Source organism: Pristis pectinata, chromosome 16 (genome assembly GCF_009764475.1).
Source record: "Pristis pectinata isolate sPriPec2 chromosome 16, sPriPec2.1.pri, whole genome shotgun sequence".
Taxonomy (NCBI): domain Eukaryota; kingdom Metazoa; phylum Chordata; class Chondrichthyes; order Rhinopristiformes; family Pristidae; genus Pristis; species Pristis pectinata.
Genome location: NC_067420.1, coordinates 7,427,806 through 7,448,377, shown reverse-complemented (window position 1 = coordinate 7,448,377; position 20,572 = coordinate 7,427,806). Strand labels below are relative to the sequence as shown.

Sequence of the window (20,572 nt, the reverse complement as noted above, 5' to 3'; positions counted from 1 at the left end):
GTTATTTTCCTTCTAAGGCCCACAGTAACTGCTCTTGCCAGCTAAAGCAATGTTTCCATTTACCAATCACAGAAGCCCACATGATTCTTCAAATTATGTTGCAGAAAAGCAAAATATTGTCAAAGAACCCAAACCTCGCCCTGGATCATCCAATGGTTTCCAACTCTTGCTGGCAGTCACATAGAAATCACGTTGACCCTTGATTTCTTTATAGCAAGCAAAACAAAATGCTGCCTTCCATCCAGGTCCAGTACAACACAACTCATCCCCTCAGGCTGCATACATTCCTTTCAACAATTGGGAAATTTACCACAAGACTGTTGGCTATTGAAAACAAAAAAGATACAAAAACAGATAGCTTACAGATAAATCACAAATGAGTGACTAACGAATTGTGGGTTACTGTGGGAGCAGCAGGCAGAAAGGAAAGGAAAAGGAAGTGGGGTAGTCTTAGTAATAAAAGAAGGATGGAGATTAGTAAGGTAGAAAGAAATGACCTTGGCTCAAATGATCACCGACTCATCAAGTCAGTGGTGTAAGTGGTCTATTGCCACGCTAGCAGTAGAACAATGTACAAATCAAGAAATAATGTGGGCTTATAAAGAAAGGTTGTTGGACTATTCAAATTAGCAAAGTAGCAAGATGAAATCATATTGTATTCATTGGTTTCTTAGCACAATAAGTTGTGAAACTAAACAATGACCAGGCTATTATAGAGTTAGTCATATAAAATAAAACAAACAAGACTAATGAGGTCATCATGAAGGGTACCCTGGGGAGAGTAATAATAATATGGTAGAATTTCACATTTGGTTTGAGTCAGAAATTTAGGTCTGAAAATTGCATCTTAAATAAAAGGCAATTACAAAAGGTATGAAAGCAGAGATGATAAAGAGATTGAGAAAATAGATTAAAAATGTAAAATGCAGAATTTAAGAAAATATTCCATAGATCTATATATATTCCATTCAGACAGATTCAACATGGCTAATTTACAATAACAAGTTGAAAGAGAAGGTGTACAATGCTACATGGATTACTGATTAGCCAGAAGATTGGAAAACATTCAGAAACCAAAAGGGAGACTAGAAGATAAAAAAAGCTAGAAAAAAAATGGATTATACCAGACAACCGGTAAGAAATACAAGAAGACAGTGAAAGTTTCTACAAGTACATAAAATGAGTAGCTAAAATAAACATTCTTGGAGGATGAGACCAGGATTAATAATGGGAAATAAAGTAAAAGCATCCAAATAAGAGCAGAAAGTCTGGGAGTGAAGAGGAGAGAGCAACTTGAAACAAATCACTATCACTAGAGAAAATCACTATGCCAACTAATTAGACTATATGCTGACATTCCCAGGATTACACAGGCTGCATCAGAGTTTTAAGTGGCAGAGATAATGGATGCATTTGTTATAATATTCCAAAATTCTCTGGATTCCAGAAATGTCCCAGCAGACTCAGAGACCACAAATCTACCTCCCAGATACATGAAAGTATAGAGACAGAAAGCTGGAAAATATTGGCCTTACATCTGTCAGAGAAAGTACTGGAATCCATTATTAGGGAAGCTTAAGCAAAATATTTAGCAAATCATAATAAAACCATATTGACTGATTCCATGAAAGGAAAACAGCACTTGACAAAAATTATTATATAGTTCCTTGAGAACATAACAGTCTATCATTCAATAAAGTATCATATAAAAGTGAAGTACTGCACAAGAGAAGAGCTCATAGAGTCAGCATGGACAGAGGGGACTGACTAACAAACAAATGAATGAATCAGAATAAGTGGGTCATTTTCAGGTCAGCAAGCATTTCAAATCTACATTAATGAGTTAGTTAAGTGGATAGCATTATCTCCAAGTTTGCCTACCATACAAAGGTAGGTGGGAAAGCCAGTCGTGAATAAGTCAATGAGGCTACGAATAGACTGGTTAAGCAAGTGGGGGGGGGGGGGGGGGGGGGAGCGACAGAGGGAGTATCTGAGATCTACATATCCCCATACCTGAAACGCAAAGTCAGCATATAGGTACGGCATTAGGAAGGCAAGTAGAATGTTAGCCTTTATTGCAAGAGCTTGTAGGCAAGTTTTACTACAAGTGTAGATAGTGTTGGTGATATCATTGTTAGACTACTGCAGAGTCTTGCAGTCCTCATTTAGAAAGAGATACACTTCTATTGGAGGCAGCTCAAAGAAGGAAGACTAGATTGATTCCTGAGATGAAGTTATTTTCTTATGGGGAACAAATAAGCAAGATGAATCTATACCTATTGGGAGGTTGGAAGAATAAAGGGTGATCTTATTGAAATATATATTTTGATGAAGTAGAAGGTGGAACATTGTTTCTCTTCACACAAGTTCTAGAACCAGGGAAGCATATTCAGAATAGAAAAAAAAGAGATGGAGTTACAAGAGACTGCAGGTGCTGGGAAAAATATCAGAGTCTGTTATTATGAAAGCGGTAACAGAGTACTAAGAATGATTAGAATCAACATTGTATTATGAAAGGGAATGTGTGTTTGACAAATCAGTTTCTTTTTAGGGAGTGATTACTAGGGGTGGGTTTGAGTGTTTGAAACAATTACTGTCATTGAGTCCTGAAGCAGGATCTTGAGCTGAAATGAGACTATCCCTTTGTCTCCACAGTTCCTCCAGCAGCTTTTTTTCCCACCAAGTGGTGGGTGACCAGTGTGGGGGGGGGGGGGGTGCAGAATAAATGGGCTGGAAGGTGCGATTGAGGTCAGGATCAGACCTTTGTGATGATAAAGAATGGCAGAGCAGACTCGAGGGGCTATGTGACCTACTCCAGTATATTAGACAGTCAGTACATTCAAATTAGACTACAGTGTGTGCTAAATAATGAACTGGTTTGTTCTAAAGTCAAGGCCATTAAATGAAAAAAAAGGTCAAAACTACTCTGCACAGGACCCCATTTCACCAAGGAGTAGGAAAGCATGCAGCAAATCAGAATTAAGATAAAGGACAATGGGAGAGGGAGGAACTCTATTTGTTCACCCTTAAATTAGTGTGATGTGGATCATTCAACAGAACAAAACATTACACACACCTTCCCCAGATACCAAGGTATACTGCAACCAGACTTGCCAAGTTCCATAAAGCAGTAAGTTCCCCTCTCATTCTTTTCATATTCAAATAACATAAAACAGGTACTACTCACAAAGGTCGTTGTGCACAGATAAATTTCTACAAAATCAGAATTATTCCAACTTAATACCTTGCACTGCAGGAATGAGCTGCTGGGATTGTTGCAAGCTGAAATATGACCACATAATATCGTGCAGAAGCTACTGATCATCAGGAAGACACTATTCAAGGGCATTATTGCACACTGATAGCTGGAAACTGCTAACCAAGTAGGCTTTAGGCCATTCATTTTAAGTCAAAGGTTGGCATCCTTTTGAGAAATGCTTGCATGTACACTCTAAATTGCATAAAAAAAACTTTGTCCCCTAGTTCTAGAGAGTCTTGAAGAAAGAGCATCTCAGCATCCACTTATCAGGCCCTTTCACAAACTTAATATTTCACTGAGCAGACTTTTAATTCTTCTAACTTCCAGAGAATATAGGTCCACCCTACTAAACCGCTCCTCACAGGAACCCTTACTCTAGGAATCAGTCTACATTATCCCCAAGGCAAGAATATCCTTCCTTGCATAAATGACCTTCTGCTCAGTACTCCAGGTATGATCTCAAACCCCTGTACAATTGCAGCAATCCCTGCTCTCATTCTCCAACTTCTTGTAGCAAAAGCCAAGATCCCAAATGCATTTCTAAATGCTTCTAATTTTGATAACTTAGTGCTTGAGGACTTCAAGACGTTGGAGTACTCAAGCCCAAAACTCGTTCAGCCTACTTTCCCCAAAGCACACCTGCTGAAGAACAATGCAGCCTGACACAGTGAGCACCACCATCACCAATGATGCCTGTGATGGAAGCACACCCACTTTCCATCCTTCTGCTAATTATATTTGGGTGATGGGGTGAGGTTCAGCTCCTTAAACTTTTAGTCAGCAAATGATAAAGTGTACAGTTTGGCAGTCTCAGTACTGTTAGTGCTCAGTAACAGTAATCATCTCAAGCACTCAAATACAAACAAAATTTCCTTTCATAAAACAATGCTCATTCTAATCATACCATCAATTTCTCAGTTCTCCATTATCGCTTTCTTAATAATGGATTCTGGTAATTTTCCCCCAGTGACTAAAGGAAGGCTATCTGGCCTCTTGATCCTCAACCTTTCTTTCTTACATTTGCTCCCTTCCAATTTACTCCATCTATTTCAGAGTCTTGGAAATTTTGAAAAATTACAATCAATGCATCCTTTATCTCTGCAGCCATGTCTTTTAGGTGAAATGTGGACACTAGGTAGAGGGCAATTGTTAGTCTCAGTCCATTTAATTCTTCCAATACTTTTCATTTATCCTCAAGTTCCACACTTTCATTAGACATCTGATATGTACCTTATAAATGATTAACTGCATGGTATCTCCATGATTATCTGTCAATTTTCTTCCATGTGGATCATTGCCATAGGTACAAAATGGTTAGTTCTTTCAAGGGCATATGTTGAGGATTCTACTCCAATTAAAACCATCCAGCACTGCCAATTCAGAACTTCAATACAAAACCAGAAATTCACAGGTCAGGCAACAACTGCGGAGAGAGAGAGAGAGAAACAGATGACCTTCCTTAAGGTCATTAACCAAGAACATTAACTCTATTTCTCAGATGGTGCCTGACTGCTAAATATTTCCAGCATCTTCTAGTCCTACTTCCGATTACAGTACCTTTTGCATTTGCTGTAGGAATCAAAGACCTAGATTTTGAATTGTAATAGAAGATTACATTGTATTTACCAAATGGGGAATGGAAAAATGGGACAAAAAAAATGCTCTGAAGGCAAAGTGACTCCAGAACAAAAATTCTAGAACAAAACAAAACAGAACACTGGAAGAACTCAGCAGGTCAATCAGCATCTGTGGAGGCAAAAGGTGCAAGTTGACATTTCTGGTCAAGACCCTGCATAAAGACTGACGAGGAGCAGAATAGATTGGCAGTATATAGCAGTACAAAGGAGGGTGGGATAGAGGCTGGTAGGCAATTAGTGGAAAGAAGTGCTCTGTTTACTGTGTAGTGTGCTTTTTTTTAAAAAAAGTACAACTATTTCTATGTACACAGTGGCATTAATAAAGTTAAAGATCTGAAGGTGCTTCACAGACATCTCATTTGACACAAAGAGGTAGGGTCAGATCATTAAAGTTGGGTCAAAGAGTTAGACTTTAAAAGACCATCTTAAATGATTGAAACATAGAGGGAAGGAATTCCAAAACTTGCGGCCAAGGTAACCTAAAACTCTATCATCAGTAGTACAGCAATAAATATTGGGGTGCACAGGACGCCTGAACTGTGGGGCACAAGTTCAAGACATATGGATAAAGAGGTTACAGAGAATGGGAGGGATAAAGCCCTTTATATAATAAAATCTCCAGACCAAGTTGACAGTAAATTGGATCAACATCTCCGATAATACTGCAATAAATCATATTATTTCTGTAGTATCAATGACTTAAGTAAACGTTTTTGACAGAAAAGTAGCCTTATTGTATGATGGGAGAGGAAGCTGTGACCTGTGGTTTTGATGCCTCCAATTAAAAAATGATTTGCTCCTGGCTGCCTGCTCAATTCAGTATTTGTACTCAGCCAAGGATTAAGTTCCAATTTTCACATTCCAAGTAAATTGCTTTGTGCCCAAGGCACCCAGGAAGATTCCTTTTTGAAAATTTGAAACCACTGGCTTATCTTATCATGCCATTATATCCAGGGTTAGTCGTGTAAACCATGCAATACTTCGTAAGGTAGAATTGGAAATCAGGATGATAAAAGTGTTATTGTTTGTAGTTTTGTCCTCAAAGTGGAGATATGAATGCAGGAATTCAAAACTCCCAGCCCTCTACCACACCCATGATATCACAAGGTTATATTCACAGTTAAGCACTTTCCACCCTATCCAACAAGGCTAATCTCACAGCATTACTGCATTTTATTGTAGGCATCCTTCAAATCAAACCCTGCCACCTTCTGCTGAACTGTTAACTGGTTTGTCCACAGATGGTTTCAAGCTACATAGAACTGAAAGGGTTAGGTGTGTTTGAACTTCTACCCCTAGCCTAGAGAGAAGGCTTTCACTTCACTAGGCTATGCCACACTTCAAGAGGTTAAAACTATTGCCTGATGCATCAAACCAAACCCTGCTGAAAAAGATTCCAAACAAAAAAAAATCACTCATGCTTACCAAGATTATAAAAAAAATACCCTGGGGAAAACAACAGAAAAAAAAAGGATAGTTCCCACTGCAACAAAAAACATTTACCATATGTTTTTAATTAACTGTTTTACCCAAGTTGCAGTCAGAGAATATAGAATTACAAACACTTCTGGGAGAAGTTGCTTTCATTTTAAATATATTAGGGGAATGGAGGCACAATGTATTTTTAGCATTTTATGCTCCATTAACGATTTGCTATCTGGAATCGAAAAACAATGTTTTCTACAAAGTGTACATTTGTGAGCATATTTTAAACACTTGTGCCAATTCTTCTGAAAGAATATTTACTTTCTGGAGCTTCCAATAACCTGGCAGGTAAAACAGCAGCCTAGTGTAGTGCTGACGACTACAGTGCAAAACAACCCTTGACTCACTGGAACAGTGAAAGGGAAATGGTTAAAAGAAAATGGTCATATTTTTCTCATGACGGGCAACAAGACCAGACCCAGCCACGATTCCACCCCAGCTCCCTCCACATTCCAGCAGGCTGCTGGCATTCAGTGTCACCTATGCCCAGTGCCACTAGCAGACACATGCCACATCATGTTTCTATGGTGACCAGATGAGCAAGCAGCCTGCTGACGTCATCTTTGGCTTGTCTGAGATGTTATCCTTTAGAATTTCAACTCCCTTCCCCTCCCTACAAAAAGGAGGGATCACAGCCTTCAGACGACAAGACTCAGATTGGAACCAGAGCCAATACAGGGGTTCTGATGAAACTCAGTTCTTTTCTCCATGGATGTTGCCTGATCTGCTGAGGATCTCCAGCATTCCCCATCATTTATTAGCAATCTCCATCCTGTTGTGTTGAACTACATGTCCACACAGTATACAATACCAGTGAGCAAGTCCTCAAACAACTCGCAAGTAAATAAACATTACTGAATTTGTATACCCGTGAACTGATGTCATGGACAAAGTTTCAGGAAAATTGGACAGTGTGATACAATTTTGAATCAATTAAAAGGATGAATTGAACAGCAGGTATGAAAGTAGTTCAGAATAGGACCACACGATGCATTCAGGTTGGAACAATATTTGCTTTTTACCTCTGCATCTGGGATTCAATCAGCCCACTAGATAACTAAAGAGTGTTCAATGTACTCATGTTAAGCTGATAGCACACAGACTTATCAATAATATGAACACTAAAACAGAAAATGCTGGAAACACTCAGTAGGTCAGACAGTTGGGAAAAGAGAAACCCAAGTTGATGTTTCAGGTCACAGAAATTTCGAGACGCTACTTGACTTGTTGAGCATTTCCAGGTCTTGTTTTTGTTTCAGGATTTCCAGCATCGGCAGGTTTTTTTTGTTGACTTTCAACTAAAATGGAGTGCCTCCGTTATATATCGCAGGGAGGAGAGGTTGGAGAGAAGAGAAATTGGAAGAACTTCACACCCGGCACAACGTGGGGGTGCTTGGCGGAAACAGAAGAGAGACAGACGTGGTCATACTGCTCTTTGAGAGTTATCTCATTAGCACCACTTTCCTGCAGTTTTCCACAGCACTGCAATTACCTCCTTTTCAAATAGATATCCAGTTTTCTTTTATAAGTTTTTAAATAATTTGATTCCAACCTCCCTTCTCCAGCCGCTCTTCAGGGAGTTTTCCAGATATAGCATTCTGCTGCATGGATCTTTTGTTAATCTTTTTAATCCTATTTCTCTAGTTATCATCTCTTCTGCCAGTAATAACAGTTACTCTTATCATTATTTGGAACACAGTTATTAAATTTTTTCTCTATCTAACATTACAGTGACTGTGCAAGCCACAGTTACTATAATGTTTTTCTCTATCTAACATTGTAAGCCAAGCAATCGCGATGGAATCATAGCTTGAGTCAATTATGGAAGTGAATTAAAGCCTGTAGTAGGTCAGATTATTTGGGGGTACGTGTTTGAACACAACACTTAAGAAATTATATATTGGTTCAATTACTTTACTATAGGCTCCAAAGACTTTGAGCAACATAGACTGACACACAAGTTTACCAGGGAGCGCTGCACTGTCACAGGTGCCATTTTTCAAATGAGATGCATCCATTGGGACCCCCACTTTCCTCCCAAGTGGGAGATGAATGTCCCCCACAGCATTCTTCTAAGTGGCAAGGAGTTCTGCTTCTCGCCTGCCTTTGCCTCTCACATCGGAGTACCCAGTCCTATATTTCACCACTCTTTGCGGGGTCTTGCAAAGACTTGCTACATTACACTGACTACTCTTCAAAATCGTACTTAATTAGTTCCAAAGGCACTTTCAAAAGGTGAAAGCCACAAAAAACAGCAGATACTCCAAATCTGAAACAAACAGAAAAATACTAGAAACCCTCAGCAAGTCAGGTAGTATTTATGAAAAGAGAAACAGAAGTAACATTTCAAGTTAACACAGCAGTGGCTTTCCACAGATACTGCCTGACTGCTGAGTGTTTTCCAGCATTTTGTTTACTTTCAGAAAGGGGTTCTCTGTAAATGCAATATTCTCTTCCCTGGTTATAAAAGGAAGACATTCAATTCTCCCTTTTAAGTGAGCACAGGAAAGAAGGGTGATTTCATTTATAGCTACGCACTTCAATCTACCCGACATCCCCTTGTCTTCATGATGCTGCCAGGTGAAGAGAAAAGATCTTTACAATATGTAGAAGAGGGGCATGCAATGGGAAGAGATAGAAAAATTGCCTTCACTTCAGATTTTGGAAAATTCTGCTTAGAAAGACTTGCACACACAACTACCAATCTTAAGTTTTATATATGCTGGGGAATAGAATATTATTTCTATTTAAAGCAGCTAACTATGTGGTTGAAGAGTGAACCGAAATTGTGAATGGCCAATGAGCCTTGTGTCCGTATTGTAATTACTCTCCAAGGTTGGATACAACTATATAATGAGGTTCCAATAGTCAACTGACATTGTAAATAGTGATCTGAGACTAGAAAAGTCAAAGATGCCTCACATGACCATAGGAGCCAAAGTAATGCAAGTCTGATGTGTTATTCAATTAGATTACAGCCGATCCAAACATCAGTTCTATTTTCTTCCTTTCTTCACATCTTTAGTTAGAGTGATGGGTTTAGTTCTGGCTGCCCCATTACAGGAAGGATGTGGAGGCTTTGGAGAGAGTGCATAAGAGGTTCACCAGGATATTGCCTGGATTAGAGAGTATTAGCTATAAAAGGAGAGATTAGACAAACTTGGATTGTTTGCTCTGGAGCATCGGAGGCTGAGGGTAGACCTGATAGAAGTTTGTAAAATTATGAGGGGCACAGACAGAGTAGGCAGTCAGAGTCTCTGTCCCAGCATAGAAATGTCAAATACTAGAGGGCACAGCTTTAAGGTGAAAGGAGGGAAGTTTAAGGGTGATGTGCAGTGGTAGGTGCCTGGAATGCAATGCATAGAGTGATTGGAAGCAGATACAAAAGTGGCATTTAAGAGGCATTTAGACAGACACAGGAACATAAGGGAAATGGGGGAGGGGGGAAGAAATATCGATTCTATGCTGGCAGATGGCATTAGTTTAATTTGGCATCATGGTCAACACAGACATCATGGGCCAAAGGGCCTGTTCCTGTGTTATACTGTTCTATGTTCTGTCTCTAAAGCACTGGTGAATTGATGACATAGCACTCTCAGTCTTGAAGGGTTCAGTTCACCATTATTCAGTGACCCTTGGGCTAAGAGAATTCCAGATTTCTACTAGCTTTTGAATAAAGAGCTTCTTTAATATCACTCTTGAATAGCCTAGTTCTACTTTTAGTAAATCCTGTTTCTGAATTTCCTTAATGAAGATAAATTCATTTTCCCTAAAGAACTTTTTTTTATTTTGAACACATCAATCAAATCATCCCTCAATCTTCTACCTTCAAGGGAATACAAGACACAATTATTCAATAATTCTCATCTAGTCAACTTTTTCATCCTGAAATCAAGGTGAATCTAAGATGAACAATGCACTATGATTAGATTAAAATAGACAGCATCAATATAATGATCAAGCACAATGTGTAATCAACACATTAGAACATTTCACCAGTTAGTTTCCTACTTTGACTGAAAACAAAACAAGTATGTGATTCCGAACAAACTTCCCATCCCTAAAAATTGCAAATTATCAAAGCCAGATCACAACAGAATTGCGCTAACCAGCATTGTTCAAATACTGAGACTTCCAAACACAGAAACGAACTGCAGTAGTTTTAAGATGTGCTGAATTGCAGCATTTCCTACAATCTCAGCAAAATTCTGAGAACATTTCAGACTCTAGTTCTTACCAATTCAGCAGACGAGTATTTGCAGAACCTTCCTCTCCACTTCTGTTTTCATCTGCAATGTTGGGCCCAAGGTCATCACACAAGGAATATTTTTATATCACTTTCCCATTTAACCTTCTTGCAGAAAGGTCCAATTTAGTCATATAATACAGGATTCTGTATATCAACATCCATTATGTACAATGGAAAAAACCCAAGATACAAACAGTGCAATGGACACTATTGACAGCAGACCAGGGAAGGAGCAATGAGACCAAGTGGACACTGTATTACTCCATGACCCTACAAGGACAGATTTTCATCCTTTTGATGTAATGCACACTTCAAAGGAAGAGTTGCTCAGTCAATGACACAACAGCTCTTTGCATTTATATAGAACCCAAGCCTCTTCAGAGAAGCACAATCAGACCCCAGAAAAGCAGTTATTAGTCAGGTAAAATATTGATTAACCTATGACACCTTGAAATGCAAATCCAAATCCAACCAGGGATGAAGGCTAGGAAGATGCTCTGGACACGTAACAATTACTGTAAACAAATCTGACCAAACTCACACTGAAAATGAAACAAAAAATAACTGCTCTCATATTGACAATAGCAGGTGTCATCCTTTAATAGTTTGGATGAGGGAGGACATTCTGAGGGATGTCCTCCCTCAGTTCTGAATTTCTAGCAATTAGCATCAATTTGGATGATCTAATTGTTTTAAATAAATTAGCAATTTCACTAAAACATTAAACAATGAAATGCATCTATTCTGGATGTTTAGAGAAATTCAAATAAGTTCCATTGGCATGTTATTTTTCCCATAGTCTTGTCTAGTGCAATGCTTGAAATATTGATTTACTTAAGATTGATCGTGTCCTTCACAACCTTAGAATACCCAAAGCACTTTACAGTGAATGAAGTGTAGTCACAGCTACACTGTAGGAAACAAAGAAATTAATTTGCATACATTAAAGTCCCACAAACTGTAGCTACATAATGACCAGATAATCTAATTTTAATGATGTTGGTTTAAGAATAAATATTGACCAGTAGTCCACAATACATCCCCTACAGTTCTTTGAAGGCATTGGGGGAGTTTTAAACGTACACCTAAACTAAGGCTCTGGCTGCCCTCTTAATGTCTCTTCCACCAGCACAGAACACAGAAATCAGAAATTTAAGTGCAGTGTAATTCTAGATTTTGGTCAAGACAAACTGGTGATATCTAGTTGACCACTGAGCAAAAGGAATGGACCTCTTGCTAAACCATATTGGTAACACATTCCATACTCCAGTGATCTGCATGTAGAAATTTCTACTAACCTCTCTCATGTTAAAAAAAAATGACAATCCTCCTCCTTACCTCATCAGCAAGTCTTCTACCAGTCGTCAACCAACAAAATTGAGGTAGCAAATACAAATTCATATTACAGCAATAAACATTACATGAATGTTAAAACATGCATTACTTTATACTCAGCCTGTGCTATAACTATTCTGAGACCTCCAAACAGCCTAGATGGGATTGGAAATAGAATACTTCTTCAAGGAACACAAAAAAATCACTATCGTCTGAGGCTCCGTAGTAACTGTAATGGGTTAATTAAGCCAACGTCCCAGTAGCTGCTTCACTATAATAGCTTCAACCTCAGTGTGTGGGAGCCGAAAAATGCGAAGAAAAAAAAATTAATGGCAATCCAGTGAGACTGAAATTTCTCAGAACTGGCCGATAGTTGGAAAAGGTGGAAAAATAACAGCATATTATACAAAATTCCTTGTTTGTACTTAACATGCAAAAACAAAATCATATTAAAAGATGCAAGAGAGTTTGCAGCACAAGTACAGGATAGAATCAAAAGTAAAATAGTGTGCAGCAAAAAATCCAGAAATGCAGCATAGGGCATCCTACTCCACAAAAGTGAGTGTAGGACACAGGCCCTGGAGCTCAGGAACTCTGCAAAACAGGGGGCAAGAAGATGGGCAACTACTTCTTTCCTCCCAGCTACCCATTCAATAGTGGGACTGGCAGAGATCCAAAAGCAGATTAGAGTGCCTGCCACTCATCTGCTACTTGCAGACATAGCCCCAGTGGAACTGGGAAGAAAATAAAGGCATTCATACCCTCAGTGATTATAAAGAATAATGAAAATAAAAGCTCTGGCTACAGATTCAATGACATCATTCAAAAAAACTTCCAAACCAAATGGCATGCAATGCCCTTGAAGCCTCATTAACATTTTTGCATTGAATTCCAGAAAAAGTCCTAGCCAAATAAGGAGTTCCAAAGGACCATTCACTTCCATTGTAAAGAAGCAGGGATTCAGCTGCTCACACTAGGAGAACTGTCGACATAACAGTTGCTGTGTCTGGCTGGACTGTGTTTTTGATTTTTCACAAGCAGAAATATCTTACAGACCATTCACCCAATCTCAAGAAACTTGAGGGAATCATTCCAATAGGTGATCAAACACTTGTCAAAGCAAAGCATAAACTATAAACGATACAAAAGGACAAACTTCTCCTCATCAAGCGCCATGAACATATAAAGGAGGAAGCTTGTGCATTTCCACAGCACCTTTACAAGACCCTAGGAACCACAATAACATGTTTTTGAAATGGAGTCACTATGGTAGTTTAGGACACAGCAAGACCTCCCAAACATCATTAAGGTACTGACAAGATAACTTTTCCAATGAAAATAGTCAAAGTACAAATATTTATCATGGCACTAGGAAGAACTTGCCTATCTTTTTCAAAATAGCACCAGGGAATCTACATTTGATGTCTCATTCAAAAATAAAAGCACCTCCAACAGAGCAGCACTCTCAGTACTGCACTGGGGTGCAGCATAGTGCACGTAACTGAGACCCTGAAACTGTCCGAACCACAACTTCCTGACTCAGGAGAGAGCGTTGCACACAGAACCAACATCGGAAATGAATACGTGTGATCATAAGCCAAGGATAGAAAGCTTGGGCTCTCCCTGTGGTTTCTTAGCTCAGCACAATTAATTGCTAGAAGTCACATTTTTAAATTATTTTTAATTTAAAATATTCTGCTGAGTAAATACTTGAGCAAGTTGATGAGAGCTGAGCATGGAAGCAACTGGAGTGCTGCAGCTTGCATCCTGCCTAGGGTGTACTGGATCTAGAATTAACCAGAGCCCAGACTCACTAATTGCTCAAGTGTGACCCTTCAAAAGTCACTGTGTACACACTGATTATTGAGGAGACTCAATTTTGTTGGCTCCCAACTCCCTGCACATACAAATAGTATGCCAACAATGGCAGGGTAGCATGCTGGAAAGCTGCATTTGGCACCTCCTAACCTTGCTAAAAAGCCATTAAATGTAGAGTTTGCATCTGAGCTACAGACAAAAGAACATACATATAGATCAATAAACATCTAAAGCCTGTTCCACCATTCAGTTCATCGATGATCCGAATCCTAACATCTTTGCAACTTGGAGACACAAGAGACTGCAGATTCTGGGATCTTTTCATCTTGGTTCCATAACCACTTTTGGGCTGCTTTCTCTATGGAGGTTAAAATGACATTGACTCTCAACTTCATTATAACAGGATCTTACAGAATGTCACATTTCTCAATCTGTTGCCCTCTGCTACGAGAGGTCACTCAGACATTTTATTCATGAAAAAATAACTTCATCTACTTTAATTTCAATGAGGAACTTGTGGTATTTCAGAAACTGGGAATTGTCAACGTTACTGGTTTCCTACGAGTGCAGCCATCCATTAATAACCCAGACTTCCTCATCAAAAGAAAAGGTTTGGTCAACAGAATTCCCTTACAGTGAACAGTAGCTTTATGGGAAACACAACAAGATACAACCAGATGTAGATCAGTTGGAGAGCTGGGCAGGGAAATGGCAGGTGAAGTTTAATCTGGACAAGTGTGAGGTATTGTATTTTGGGAAGTTAAATGCAAAAGGAAAGTATACAGTGGATGGCAGGACCTGATGTACAGAGGAACCTTGGGGTGCAAGTCCATAGCTCCCCAAGAGTGGCAACACAAGTGGATCTGGGTAAAGAAGGCGTATAGCATGCTTGCCACCATTGATCAGAGCACTGAGTATAGAAGTTGGGAAGTCACATTGCAGCTGTATAAAACTTTGGGTCACATGTGGAATATTGTGTGTAGTTCTATTCTATAGGTGGGGTGTGGAGACTTTGGAGAGGGTGCAGAAAAGGTTCACCAGAATATTATCCAGACTGGAGTGCATTAGCTCCAAGGAGAGGTTGGGCAAACTTGGTATTGTTTTCTATACAGCATCAGAGGCTGAGGGGTGACTTGAGAGAAATATATAAAATTATGAATTTATTATAAAATGCTATTAGTCTTCTAAATATGAAATTCTGTTACCTTCTTCAGTCTAGGGGAAGCCTGCAGTATGCACTAACCAGGAGTAGAAATTTCATCATGGTGTGCTACAACATGACCAAGCAGAGACAGCGGCTGGTGCCAGAGGAGCTGTAGCAAGGAGGAGTCACAAGTCAGCCTTGAAAGGCAACCAGGGAACATCCCTGCTCAGAGCCACAGCTTCAGCTCCCACCTAAGCAGATGTGGCAGGCATTAACTACAAAGGGTAATAAATCCCAGAGACACACAAAAGACTGCAGATGCTGAAATATAGAGCAGCAAACAATCTGCTGGAAGAACTCAGCAGGTCAAGCAGCATCTGAGAGAGCAGAGGAAATTGTTGACGCCGGGTTTCAACCTGAATCGTTGACAATTCTTTTCCTCCTACAGATACAGCTCGACCCGCTGAGTTCTTCCAGCAAATTGCTTGTTGCTTGATAATGAACTCCAGGAAAGAGAGGCACATTTTGCAAAATTATGCTCCCTAAAGCAAACCCAGGGACCCTCTTCCCAATCCAACACAGTATACTAATAATCAAGCATGCAAGCACAGATAATATAATCCATAACATACTGCTTGTGGGTCCATCTCTAATAATTTATAAGGCATCACTAAGTCAATCCCTGATCCTGTTACTGAGATAGTTTGATGTAACTGTTCTACGTGGCCTGCAGCTCACTCCAACATGTTTTGTGACAGCATGAAATGTGTTTGTGCTTTGGAGGAGACAACTGCAGCCAACTCCTGCAAGGCTCATCTTATGTTGGTCCTGATTGAGCCATTCACCTCACTGACAAAAATGTCTGTCTCTTTCATAAAATCAGAGGGGTCTCTCCTCTTCAGCCTCTCTCTCTCTTCCTGGCTGCCACGATGCCCTTCTTATGTGGGGGTGGAGCAAATTGTCAGAAGGTGCACTCAAGTCTGAAAGACAAGCACACCAAATGCCTTTTTCACTACTCTATCCACCTGTGTCACCACTTTCAGGGAGCTATGGATCTGAATCCCAAGATCTCTCTGTACATCAATGTTCCTGAGGTCTTTGCCATTTACTCTACATGTCCTACCAGAATTTGACCTCCCAAATTGGATTACCTCACACTTGTCTGGATTAAATTCCATCTGCCACCATTCCACCCAACATTCCAGCTGATCAATGTCCTACTGCATCCTTAGACAACCCAACATCCTCCAATATTTTCTCCTCTCTCTTGGTTGCAAGATTTCTTCTCCCTTCTCATTTTAAATCACGACTACTTGCTCAGAATTAACCAAATTCCCAAGCTGCAGATAAAACTTCTGTATGCACCCCTCTACGCTGGAATCATTATCCATTACACCAACTCCTACTTACCCACAATTCAGAAATATTCAGGCTTCTCCCTATCACCACATCCTAATTTAGTTCAACTTTTCTTGCTCTCTTACCCTTGATGCTACCCTGTATATGCCCCTTTGGCAACATCTTATGAAAAAATTAAAAACCTTATGTCTGCATGCATTACTTGTTTTGCCAATCCCTCTGTCCACAACTGTTATAGGAAATACCTATGTAAACTTACCGAATGCAATTACATCTTCTACCATAGCAGGTCGTTCTACTGAAAAGACAGCACAAGCAGCCCCTGTAATCATAGTATGGAACTAAATCAGAGTGCATTGCTTTAAAACTGAGATTCAGGAGCCATACAGCATAGAAACAGGTGGTTGGGCCCAACTCATCCATGCTGACCAAGATCTACACTAATCCCATTTTCAAGCATTTGGCCCATATCCATCTATTCCAAATGCTTTTTAAATGCTGTAATTTTACCTGCCTCTAGCACCTCCTCTGGGAGCTTGTTCCATATACCCACCACCCTCTGCGTGAAAATCTTGCCCCTCAGGTTCCTTTTAAATCTCCCCCCCCCAACTTAAACTTGTGCCCTCTAGTTTTAGACTCCATACCCTTGTAAAAAGACTGTGACCATCTACTTTATTTATGCCCCTCATAATTTAATAAACTTCTATAAGGTCACCCCTTAGCCTCCTGCGCCCCAGTGAGAACAATCCCCACTTATCCAATCTCTCCTTGTGACTAAAGCCCTCCATTCCAGGCAACATCCTGGTGAAACTCTACATTCTTTCTAGTGCTACCATCACATTCTTTCTACTAGTGTGGAGACCAGAACTGCAGACAGTATTCCAACTGCAGACAGTATTCCAACTGCAGCCTAACCAATTGAATCACATCTGTACAAATTAGCCCCTCCTCGTATTGCAGCTTCTCCTGCTTTCATTCACCTCGTCTACAAGATGAAAAACTAACCAATATTTCAAATCACTTGAAGGAAACAGAGAAGAACTGGCCAAGTGGGAAATGTGAATGCTTTCCCAACTGCCCAACATGAACAGATCCACAGAAGGATCATAAGCCGCCTTTCTTCCCTCCCCCAGAAAGCATCCCACATCCTTAAAGGGAAACTGGGCTGCCACTGAAGAACCTCTGCATCCCACATTTCTAAGTCAAAGCCGTTCTGCAGACCCTTGGCAGAGGATGAGCTGTCACATCAAAATAACAAAAGGCAAAATCTTCTTCTGGTAGAATCATAGAAATATCCAAGGACTTCCCATACCTCTAACCCATAATTTGAATATTTATGGAAACTCACCATCTTTCACACACATGCTACATTTAGACCCAGCATAAGATTTTTCTACACATACAGCAAAATTCAATTAAAAGAGTTGTATTTGCAAATAGATCTGTCGAAATGGCCTGTACACACGTAATTGAGAAAATGAAAATATACATATTTAACTCTGTTGCATCAAGTGCTGATGTGATTTTTCCAGCATCATCTTCTCCATATGGTGGTGAAGCAGCGTCTGAGTCCCTCTTGAAGGTGTGAATAATTCTCCTGTCTTCATTGTGACGATACTTACAGGGTCGCACATTGTTTTTATCTAATTAAATAATAATTCATCTGAATAATAATTCTTCATTCCCTTTGTGCTAATCATCTCAAGGCCACCCTGCTAAACCAGCTTATTATTTTTGATTTTTAAAAACTTTCCTCGATAAAGCAGCAAGCGCTATCAGGACGTGTTTTATCTGTTTAAAGTGTGTTTTATAATGAAAATTGCTCCTTTTAAATAAATTAATTAAAGCTACTTTGCAAGCCTGCTATGCCGATGGAGTGTTACCTTAATGAGCCAGTTACAATGCAGCGGATGAGGTGCATATGGAATGGATGGGGGAGGTGGTAGAGCTATACTCTACTAATACCCAAGAGCAAGCTGAGCCTCTCCTGCATTTTACCTGAGCTCCGGCTGCACTCTCCTTCAACAACTCCGACGTCCTTTCTCCAGCGCTGCCTCCGCTTCACTGTTCGATACACCGCACCGCGAGCTCGTCCCCCTGAGGGAAAGGCGGGACTTGCTAAGATCCAAGCTTTCCCATTGGTGTAACCGGTCAAACGGGGCTTTACCAATAACACAAAATAGACATAACTTGGAAGTCCATTGGTCCAACTTTCCATCAATCATTTCTTAGTTGCAAGGCGTGCTTGGCGACGTTTTATGTAAACACTAATTAAAGCGAATCCGAGCGTTGCGGAAGTTATTATACAGTCATTAGATATTTCTGCATATTCTGATTGGATTATTCATTATTAAACACCTTATAGCGAATTGGTGATTTAAAAACACAAATATTATTTGTAAATCCAAACTGTGTTTAAATAGTGCACACCACTAAATGCTGCTATTAGGAAGGCGGCGAAATACATTATGTCTTCAGCACATTCCTAAATATTTCCTGACAAACGAATTACTTTTGGAGTTCAGATACCGTTTTGTGTGTACACAAGATTCTCCCTGACAGTGACATGGGATGTTTGAAGCATGAATTATTGCCAGGACATTTCTCCAAATAGTTCAAAAACCGAAATACTGGAAGAACTCAGCTAGTAAAGCAGCATCCGTGGAAAGAGAAACCAGTTATCCTTTCATGCCAAAGACCCTTCATTAGAATAGCACCATGGGATCTTCAACATCCAGGAGGAAAGTCCAAATAGTACCACGGAACCTTGCAACAGAGAAATGATTGGCAGATGGTTAGATCAATGGATTTCCAAGAGTTACAAAACAATTGAAATAATTCAGTATAAAGATTACACCTCTAACATTCCTGCAATCGTTGATTACTGCTGTCAAGTGTCATCTTGAATTATACCCACAAGCCCTGGAGGATGATGTAAGTAGACAATTTGATGACTGCATATGGTACCAACTGAGAGGGGAGATTGCAGGTTCAAAACCTATCTATGTCTTCAGATCATTATCTTGGTTGATGCGCTTGTGGAGTGTAAAGGGAGAGCTGCATTGCCAGCGCTGTCCTTTGTGGGAGACTGAAATCACATTTGCCTGCTGCAGTTGTTCAGAAAGAAATTAAAGATCCTGAGGAATTATTTGATGAACATTTCCCATTCTCGCCCACTCGAAAAAAATCAGCATTTCTGTGGTTTTCTACAGATGCGGGTAACCTCACAATTTCCTCATTGTACTCCATCTTCCTTGTTGTTGCCCATTCACTTAACGTGTCCACATCCTGTTGAAGATGCTTTGCCACTCAGTTTCATGTCTTCAGAAAACTGGGAAATATTATTTTTAATCTCCTGCACCAGATCATTGTAATGGATGTGAATAGTTGGGACTCAAACACCAATCTCCACTGGTCACAGCAGGCCAACCTGAGAAGGGCACATTTATTCCTACTATATGGTATCTATTAACCAAACCTCAGTCCACATTAGTTATTACCCTTAATTCCATGTGCTCTAGTTTTGCTTAGCAATCTTCTTAATGGAACCTATTGAAAGCCTTCCCAAAATTCTTTTTGAAGAAAACAAACCCAGCCTATCCAATCTCTCCTCATAACTGAAAGGCTCCAATCTCAAGCAACATGCAGGTAAAGACATAAAAGACTGCAGATGCTGGAATCCAGAGTAAAACATAAACTGCCAGAAGAACTCAGTGGGTCAAGCAGCATCTGTGTTGCCAAAAGGATAGTCAACCTTTCAGGTTGAGACCCTGCATCAGGGACACAAGAGACTGTAGCCTGCTGCAGGGTCTTGACCTGAAACGTTGACCATCCCTTTGCCTCCACAGATGCTACTTGATCCACTGAACTTCCAGGGGAATCCCCTGTGCAATCACACCCTTCCTATAGTGCAGTAACCAGAACTGTACATATTACTCCAGTTGTGGCCTAACCTCCCTACTTTATATTCTGTGCCTCATCTAATAAAGGCAAGTATCCCACTTGCTTTTTTCACCACTTAATCTACCTGTGCTGCTATCTACTTTGAATTTGTACACTGAGGATCCTCAGTTCCTCAATACTCACCAAGGACCTACGATTCATTGTGTATGTCCTGCCTTATTAATCCACCCAAAATGCATCACCACGCACTTACTGGAATTAAATTCCATCTATCATTACTGTGCCCATTTTACCAACTGATCGATACCATCCTGCAGTCTACAACTATTCTCCTCCCTATCAACAACACCACCAATTTCTGTGTCACAAAAGTAACGTGTCAG

General features: G+C 39.9%; 1 protein-coding gene across 7 annotated transcripts in view; it reads right to left on the bottom strand.

Annotated features, from left to right (window-relative positions):
- LOC127578732 (engulfment and cell motility protein 2) overlaps window positions 1-18,379 on the bottom strand; it is a 129,585-nt gene extending 111,206 nt beyond the window's left edge. For 3 of the 7 annotated variants that reach the window (XM_052031122.1, XM_052031126.1, XM_052031125.1), the window contains exons 1-2: window positions 18,285-18,332; window positions 16,546-16,608 (exon numbers count right to left, since the gene is read on the bottom strand). The gene's annotated coding sequence lies outside the window, so the exon portion shown is untranslated. Of the gene's footprint in view, window positions 1-16,545; window positions 16,609-18,284 lie in introns of all 7 variants that reach the window. The other 4 variants (XM_052031128.1, XM_052031123.1, XM_052031129.1 and 1 more) reach the window with 3 other exon arrangements.
- Window positions 18,380-20,572: the final 2,193 nt, after the last annotated feature.